Genomic DNA, 9,248 nt, shown 5'->3' with positions numbered 1-9,248 from the left:
CTGCCTCCTGAATGCTGGTATCAAAGGCGTGCACCACCACGCCTGGTTCCTTGTGTGTGTGTGTGTGTGTGTGTGTGTGTGTGTGTGTGTGTGTGAGCTTGTCTTATTCAGGGTTTCTATTCCTGCACAAACATCATGACCAAGAAGCAAGTTGGGGGGTGGGGAAGGGTTTATTCATATTACACTTTCCACATTGCTGTTGATCACCAAAGGATATTAGGACTGGAACTCAAGCAGGTCAGAAAGCACGAGCTGATGCAGAAGCCATACAGGGATGTGACTTACTGACTTGCTTCCCCTGGCTTTCTCATCTTACTTTCTTATAGAACCCAAGACTACCATCTCAGAGATGGTACACAAGGGGCCCTCCCCACCTTGATCACTAATTAAGAAAATGCCTTAGAACTGGATCTTATGGAGGCATTTCCTCAACTGAAACTCCTTTCTCTGTGATAATTCCAGCTTGTGTCAAGTTGACACACAAAACCAGCCAGTACAGAGCCCATCCCTCAGCTGGAGGCCTTGCCTATCTACTCAATAAGGTCTACAAATTTTCTATCTCCCCTTGTTGTGTATTTCGTCTAATGTCCTCTCTATTTGGTCCTAAGATCCTCTTGGGTCCCTGGCATCTGGGACTTCCTAGTGGTAACCACCAGTATTCCCTTCCCCACTGCTACATACTTACTTTAAAATTCCTAACCCTCTATACTTATCTCTCTTATCTGCCCATATCTGAACTGGCCCCACTTTCCCTCCCCTTCCTTTCTCCCTCCCAGATTCCTCTTTCCCTTTACTTCCCAGAGATTATTCTCTTCACCCAACTGAGTAGGACTATAGCATCCACATTTTCCTGTGATTTTCTTTCTTCTTTTAGGTTTCTTATGGCCTGTGAGTTGAATCCTGAGTATAATGAGCTCTTTTTGGCTAATAACCATTTATCACAGAGTACATACCATACAGTGCTCTTTTGGGACTGGGTTACTACACTCAGGATGTCCAAGTTCCATCCATTTACCTGCTAATTTCATATAATCATTGTTTTAAATAGCTGAGTAGTACTCCATAGTGTAAATGTACATTTTCTGTATATAGTCCTTTCTTTCAGGACAGGGTTGATTCCAGCTTCTGGCTATTATAAATAAAACTACTATGACCATAGTGGAGCATGTGTCATAGTTATGTATTGGAGTATCATTTGGGTATATGCCCAAGAGTTTATACTGGGTCCTCAGATAGAACTATTTCCAATTTTCTGAGGAACTGCCAGACTGATTTCCAGAGTAGTTGTAACAGCTTGCAATCTCAAGAGCAATGGAGGAGTGTTTCTCTTTCTCCACATCCTCACCAGCTTCTGCTTTCACATGAGCTTTTGGTCTCAGCCATTCTGACTGGTGTGAGGTGGAATCTCAGGGTTGTTTTGATTTGCATTCCCCTGATAATTAAGGATGTTGAACATTTCTCTAACTTCTTCTCAGTCATTTGAGATTCATCAGTTGAGAATTCTGTGTAGATATGTTCTCCATTTTTAATAGGGCTATTTGGTTCTCTGCAATCTAACTTCTTGAGTCCTTTGTATATGTTGAATATTAGCCTTCTATCAGATGTAGGATTGGTAAAGATCTTTTCCAATCTGTCAACTGCCCTTTTATGTTTTTGACAGTGTCCTTTGCCTTACAGAAGCTTTTTAAATTTATGAGTTCCCATTTGTCAATTCTTGATCTTAGAGCATAAGCCATTGGTGTTCTGTTCAGGAACCTTTCCCCTGTGCCCATGTGTTCAAGGTTATTTCAAACTGTCTCTTCTATTAGTTTCAGCATATCTCATTTTATGTGAAGTTACTTGATCCACTTAAACTTAAGCCTTGTACAAGGAGATAAGAATGATCAATTTGCATTCTTCTACATGCTAATTGCCAGTTGAGCTAACACCATTTCTTGAAAATGCTGTCTTTTTTCCACTGAATGGCTTTAGCTCCTTTGCCAAAGATCAAGTGACCATAGGTTTCTGGGTTCATTTCTGGATCTTCAATTCTATTCCATTGATCTACCTGCCTGTTGCTGAACCACTACCATGCAGTTTTTATCACAATTTCTCAGCTTGAGATCAGGGATTGTGATTCCCCCAGAAGTTCTTTTATTGTTGAGAGTGTTCACTATTTTGGTAGTTGTGTCAAAGATCCAAAATGATTTCAAGACCACCAAGTACCTTCTCCCTTCTAAAAGGACTTTGCAAACTATACTAACAGACCAAGTGTAAAGACAGATAAGGAAGCTTGCTGTAAACAAATGTAAAAACATAATTTCAGTGGTCAAAATGATTAAGATTGCAACTTCCAAAACATTATTATCTGTTCTCAGAGAAATAACCATAACAAGATAGCAACTCCCAGAGAAATCTCCCTAACCTGCCCCAACACTGAATTTTGAGAAAGACCACAAACCACACTGACCTTGTCTCTAGAATCCCCCTGATGTTGATAGCCATGACTTAATAGCTGTGATATTAATATCTGACCCATGAGTTCATAATGTATTATCACTTTGCTGACCAAATCATAATAACCCACTATGGGGGCTAGCAAAGTGAGTTAGTAGGCCAAAGGGTTACTTAGTCACTATACAAACCAACCAATGCCTAAAAGGGTTACTTGCTACATCAATGAGAACCCTATTGCTCAAATCTGCCCATTACAAGGTATAAAAAGTGTGTTCTTTCTTTGTTCTGGGTCTGTCCTCTGGCCTGCGTGCTGAGAGGGGAGTCCCCAACATGTTGGATCAATAAAAATCCTCATGCAGTTTTCAGTGATGGTGGTTTCTGTAGTCTTTGTGAGTGAGGGTCTTTTGATTAACTCCAACATGACCATAGGTGTGTGAATTCATTTCTCAGTCCTCAATTCTATTTCATTGATCTATCTGTCTATCTCTGTAACAATACCATTTCATTTTTATCACTATTGCTCTCTGTAGTACAGATTGAGAAGAGGGATGGTGATCCCCCCATTTCTCTTATTGTTGAGAATGTTTTGTTTTGTTTTTTTAATATCCTGGGCTTTTTTTTATTCCAGATAAATTTGAGAATCACTCTTTCAATCTCTGTGAATAATTAAGTTGGAAATTTGATGGGGATTACAGTGAATCTGTAGCTTGCTTTAGGTAAGATGGCCAATTATACTATGTTAATCCTGCCAATCTATGAGCATGGATGGTCTTTCCATCTTCTAAGGTCTTCTTCAATTTCTTTTTTCAGAGACTTGAAGTTCTTGTCATATAGATAATTCACTTCTTGGTTATTGTCATACAAAGGTATTTCAAATTATCTGTAACTATTATAAAGAGTGTCATTTCATTAATTTATTTCTCAACCCATTTATTCTTTGAGTAGAAAAAAAAAGCTACTCATTTGTTTGAGTTAATTTCATATCCAGCCACTTTGCTGAATTTGTTTAAGAGCAGTAGAAGTACTCTTGCAGACTTTTTTTTTTTTTTTTTGGATCACTTATGAGTCATATCATATCATCTGCAACTAGTGATATCTTGACTTCCTGCTTTCCAATTTGCATCCCTTTGATCTCCTTTTATTGCCTAGTTGCTCTGACTAGAATTTCAAGTACTATATAGAATTGATAGGGGGAGAGTGGGAAGCGTTGTCTTGTCCCCGATTTTAGCGGGATTGCTTCAATTTTCTCTCCATTTAATTTGATGTTGGCTATTAGTTTGCTGTTTATTGCTTTTACTATATTTAGATCTGGACCTTGAAGTCCTTTCTCTCTAATACTTTTAGTATGAAGGGGCATTGTCTTTTGTCAAAGGCTTATTCAGCATCTAATGAGATGATCATGTGCTTGTTTTCTTTGAGTTTGTTTATATAGTGAATGAAAATGTTGGATTTCAGTATATTGAATCATCCCTACATCTCTGAGATGAAGCCTACTTGATCGTAGTGACTGATCATTCAAATGTGTTCTTGGATTTGGTTTGCAAAAAATGTTATTGCTTATTTTGCAAAAATATTCATGAACGAAATTGGTCTGAAGTTCTCTTTCATTGTTGGTTCTTTGTGTGGTTTAGGTATTAGTGTAACTGTGGCTTCATAGAATGTATTGGATAGTGTTCCTTCTGTTTCTATTTTATGAAATATTTGAGAAGTATTTGTATTATGTCTTCTTTGAAGGTCTGATAGAATGCTGGACTAAACCTGTCTGGTCCTGGGGAGCTTTTGGTTGGGAGACTTTTAGTGACTGCTTCTATTTCCTTAGGGTTTATGGAATTGTTTAGATGGTTTATCTGATCATGATTTAACTTTGGCACTTGCTATCTGTCTAGAAAATCATCTATTTGATCTAGTTTTTTTTTTCAGTTATATTCAATATTTGCTTTTGTAGTAGGATCTGATGATTTCTCTGGTTTCGCCCTTTTCATTTCTGGTTTTGTTAATTTGGATACTATCTCTGTGTCCTTTGGTTAGTGTGTCTAAGGATGTATCTAACTTGTTGACTTTCTCAATGAAGCATCTCCCGTTGATTCTTTGTATAGTTTTCTTTGTTTCTATTTGGTTGATTTCAGCCCATTAGTTTGATTATTTCCTTCTGTCTACTTCTCTTGAGTGTATTTGCTTCATTTTGTTCTAGAGCTTTCATATGTGCTGTTAAACTCTTCATGAGTGGTCTCTCCAATTTCTTTATGGAAGCACGTATAACTATGTGTTTTCCTCTTAGGACTGCTTTCATTGTGTCCTATAAATTTGGATATGTTGTGCCTTCATTTTCATTAAATTCTAAAAGGACTTGAATTTCTTTATTTAGTTCTTTACCAAGATATCATTGAGTAGATAGTTGTTCAGTTTCAATAGATATGTTGACTTCCTGTTGTTTGTTGTTTTTGTTTTTGTTGTTGTTGTTGTTGTTGAAAACCATCTTTAGTCCATGATGATCTGATAGGATGCATGGGATTATTTTAATCTTCTTGTATTGGTTCACTCTTGTTTGTGTCTGATTATATAGTCAATTTTGGAGAAAGTACCATGAGATGCTAAGACAAATACACATTCTTTTGTTTTATGATAAAATGTTCTATAGATATCTGCTAAGTCCATTTGGTTCATGACTTTTGTTAGTTTCACTGTGTCTCTGTTTAGTTTCTGTTTCCGTGATCTGTCCATTGGTGAGATTGGAGTGTGAAAGTCTGCTACTATTATTGTGTGAAGTTCAATATATGCTTTGAGCTTCAGTGATGTTTCTTTTATATATGTAGGTGCCCTTTCATTTGGGGCATAGAACGTCAAAACTGAGAGTTCCTGTTGGTGGATTTCTCCTTTGATAAGTATTTATTGTCCTTCCCATATTTTTTGATAATTTTCATTGAAGGTCTATTTTATTTGATGCTAGAATTACTACTTCAGCTTGTTTCTTGGGACTATATACCTGGATTTTTTTTTTCAGCCTTTTACTTTGAGCTAATATCTGTCTTTGTCACTGAGGTATGTTTTCTGTATGCAGCAGTCCTGTTTTAGTATCCAGCCTGCTAGTCTAAGTCTTTTTATTGGGTAATTGAGTCCATTAATGTTGAAAGATATTAAGGACCAATGATTGTTACTTCCTGTTATTTTTGTTGTTTGAGGCAGAATTATGATTGTGTGGTTCTCTTTTTCTTGATTGGTTGTGTGAATATTAGTTTCTTGCTTTTTATTGGGTGTAGTTTCTTTCCTTGTGTTGGAGTTTTCTTTTTATTATTCTCTGTAAGGCTGGATTTGTGGAAAGATAAAGTTTAAATTTGGTTTTGTCATAGAATATCTTGGTTTCTCCCTCGATTGTAATTAAGAGTTTTGCTGGGCATAATAATTTGGCCTGACATTTTTGTTCTCTTAAGGTCTCTATGACATCTGCCCAACATATTCTGACTTTGAGAGACTTTGTTGAGAAGTCTGGTGCAATTCTGTTGGCTATCATTTTATAAGTTACTTGACCTTTTTCCCTTACTGCTTTCAATATTTTTTCTTCATTCTGTGCACTTGATGCCTTAATTATTATGTGATTTGGGGGCTATTGGGGGGATTTCTTTTCCGGTCCCATCTGTTTGTTGTTCTGTAGGTTTCTTGTATGTATATGGGCATCTCTTTCTATAGGTTATGAAAGTTTTCCTATAAAATTTTGTTGAAAATGTTAGTTGGAAATCTTTACTCTCTTCTTGTCTTCTTATTCTTAGGTTTAGCCTTTTCATTGTGTCCTGAATTTATTGAATATTTTGAGTTAAGAGCTTTTTGCATTTTGTATTTTCTTTGACTGTTGTATCACAGTCTTCTAGGGTATCATCTATGACTGAGAATCTCGTTTCTGTTTCTTTTGTTTTGTTGGTGATGCTTGTATTTGTAACTCCTGATATTTTCCCGAGGTTTTCCATCTCCAGGGTTGTCTCCCTTTGTGTTTTCTTTAATGGTTCTATGTCAATTTTTAGATCCTGGGTGATTATGTTCAGTTCCTTTACTTGTTGGATTGTGTTTTCCTCTATTTCCTTAAAAGATTTATTGTTTCCTTCATAAGGGCTTCTACTTGTTTAACTGTGTTCTCCTATATTTCTAAGTGAGTTATTTCTGTCCTTAAATTCCTCTATCATATTCAGGAGACAGGATTTTAGATCAAATTCTTGCTTTTCAGGTGTTTGATGGTATCCATGGCTTGGTGTGGTGGGAGAACTGGCTTCTGATGTTGTCAAGTAGCATTTGTTCCTGTTGCTTATGGTCTTATGCTTGTCTCTCACCATTTGGTTATCTCTAGGTCTACCTGCTCTTACTGTCTCTGACTGGAGCCTGTCCCTCCTGTGATCCTGGTTGTCTCAGAACTCCTTCGAGTCCAGCTGTCTCTGTGATGCTGTGTTTCTGGGATGCTATGATATTGAGATCCATGGTGTGTCAAAGTTCCTGGGATTGAAGCTGCCTCTGGGGATCCTGAAATCCTGGTATGACTAAGCTCCCTAGATCCTGTTGTGTCAGTGCTCCTGGGAGTTGAGCTTTTTCTGGGTATTGCAGGCATGGGTAGGGAGCTAGAACCCTGGGTCTTCTCTGGATACAGGTGCAAGCAGGAAGTAACCCATAGCACTTGCTTGGCAGGATTGCTGTTTCTGTGGTTTCTGTGGGTGTCCCAGTTATTCCCGGTGTTAAGGAAGATGTTGTGGCCTCAACTGTGATCTTGAGTGTGTCACCACTCCAATGATCCTGTGTCTGTTCTCTTGGGAGTCAAGCTTCCTCTGTGATCCTGTGATCTGTGCCAGAGATTCCTCTGAATGTTTAGAAGTTGTTACAGAGCCAGAATCTCAGGTCTGTCCCACTTGCAGGTTCAAATCAGAAGGAATCTGTGCCACTGGATGGGTGGGGTTTCCTTCATCCCTGGATCCTGGGGGTGCCAATTACTCTGGTTATTGGGGAAGATATTGTGATCTCACCTGTGATCCTGGGCATATTAGAGCAACTGGGAATTGGGCTTCTTCTTGATGTTGTGGGACTGGGTGGGGAGTCAGGGCCCCAGGTCCATTCCAGGTTGAATGCCACTTTTTATATTCTTCAATTCTGTCAATGTCAAATCTATGAAGATTTGATTTTAGATAGGCACAAACCACATTAAATGGAAAGAAAATTAAGGAGGAAACTTCAATTGAGGAGATCCTTGGCTCTTAATTTAAGCTCAATTAGTGGTTCACTGCTTGATTTGGAGAAGGCGTCTCATGCACTTTTCAATCTCAGCTCTGTTGTAAGTAAAATCTGGAAATAAGTACCTTCCTTTATGGGTTTGGTAATGAGTTAAATTTTCCTAGCAGTAAAAGTGTTAAATAAGATCATTAGTAAAATGTAGAGCGAATGGCCTTGGCTTACAGAGAATAGATATAAGGGGAAGTAAGCCAATTTTAAGCTTTAACTTGTGAAAAATTGGTAGCCTTAGATGTCAGGTACCTTTAATATTTGCAATGGAGAAGGAGATAAACAAGTCTGCTGAAGTTGGATACTTGGAAAAAGTGAGCGTTTGGAAAAATCTCCAAAAATTTGAACAAAAAGCAAGTAAATAATTGTTTAAAGTTGTTGAGTGGAAATAAAGTGAAAATTGTATTGAAATATTTTTGAGGTTCTCAGGCACTTTCATTAAATTGATAGACCAGATTTATATGTCTGTTGAACTAGGGATTTCAAAGTGGGAACCCATCAAAAAAAACAGAAACACGTTTTCAGTTGTAAGTCTTCTTCCATGGCTGAAAATTACCTTTGCATGGATGAAATATATTATAATTATATACAGAGAAGATGATTTCTTTATAAAGGATTATGTTTAGAAGCAGGCATGATAATTTGCCTGTACTTTGAAGGGTGTACAGGTATAGTAATAAGAACAAGGCAAACATAGGGAAAAGAGAGATGGAGAAAATTGCTTCTCGGCCTTTTGACTAAGATCAAGTGTAGAGAGATGGAGAAAGAGAGGAAAGGGGCCAGTTATGGTCTTAAAGTATCTACTTGAACTTTATAAACACTGATCTTGTGGGAACTAAATTGGTGCAGAGGAAGGAGGGGGAGGCAGGATATCCCACACCCAGCCAGATTTCCTCCCATGCTCTGGGCAGGCAGACGTGGGAGGGCTGCCAGAGGCTTTCTGCTTGGCCCTGCGTGGGTATCTAAGCCACAGACCCCAATCTATGGGGGGTGGACAAGGGAAAGCCTCCAACAGGGGGCCCTGGGGCAACACCCTGTAACCCTGAAGTTATGGGAGAGAGGGCTGAAGGAGAGAGGTTCCCACACAGGCGAGAGTAAGCACAGTGGGCCTTGATGAACAGAGACAGTCTATGGTTTTAGAGCTTTATTGTAGAAAGGCAGGGGGGAAGAAAGTGAAAAGAGAGAGAGACTGACCAAGACCAAGAGGAGAGAAGGGGGGAAAGAAAGAGAAAGAAGAAAGGCTAGAGGAAAAAGGAGAGGAGAGAGGAAAGTAAGGGGAGTAAGAGAGTGAGGTGGGGCCAAGCAGTCCTTCTTATGGTTTGTGTTATCTTTACTGTTGCTAGGTAACTGGAGAGGAGTCTAGCCTGAAGGTCAGAAGCGTAGGACATTGTCTATGTGACTAAAAGCCATGCTTCTTCTGTGGGGGCTGTGGGGGTAGTAACTTCGACAGGATCCAGGGTCCAGGAGACATGAGAGAACTCCTTCCGTCCCATGTAGATGAATTATCACCACCGAGTCCCAGGGTTCAGACCTCTACTCAACTGGAAACCAGACTGTCTGTG

The sequence above is a fragment of the Mus caroli genome, chromosome 3, assembly GCF_900094665.2.
Source record: "Mus caroli chromosome 3, CAROLI_EIJ_v1.1, whole genome shotgun sequence".
NCBI classification, from domain to species: Eukaryota; Metazoa; Chordata; class Mammalia; order Rodentia; family Muridae; genus Mus; species Mus caroli.
This window is presented reverse-complemented; position numbering follows the sequence as displayed.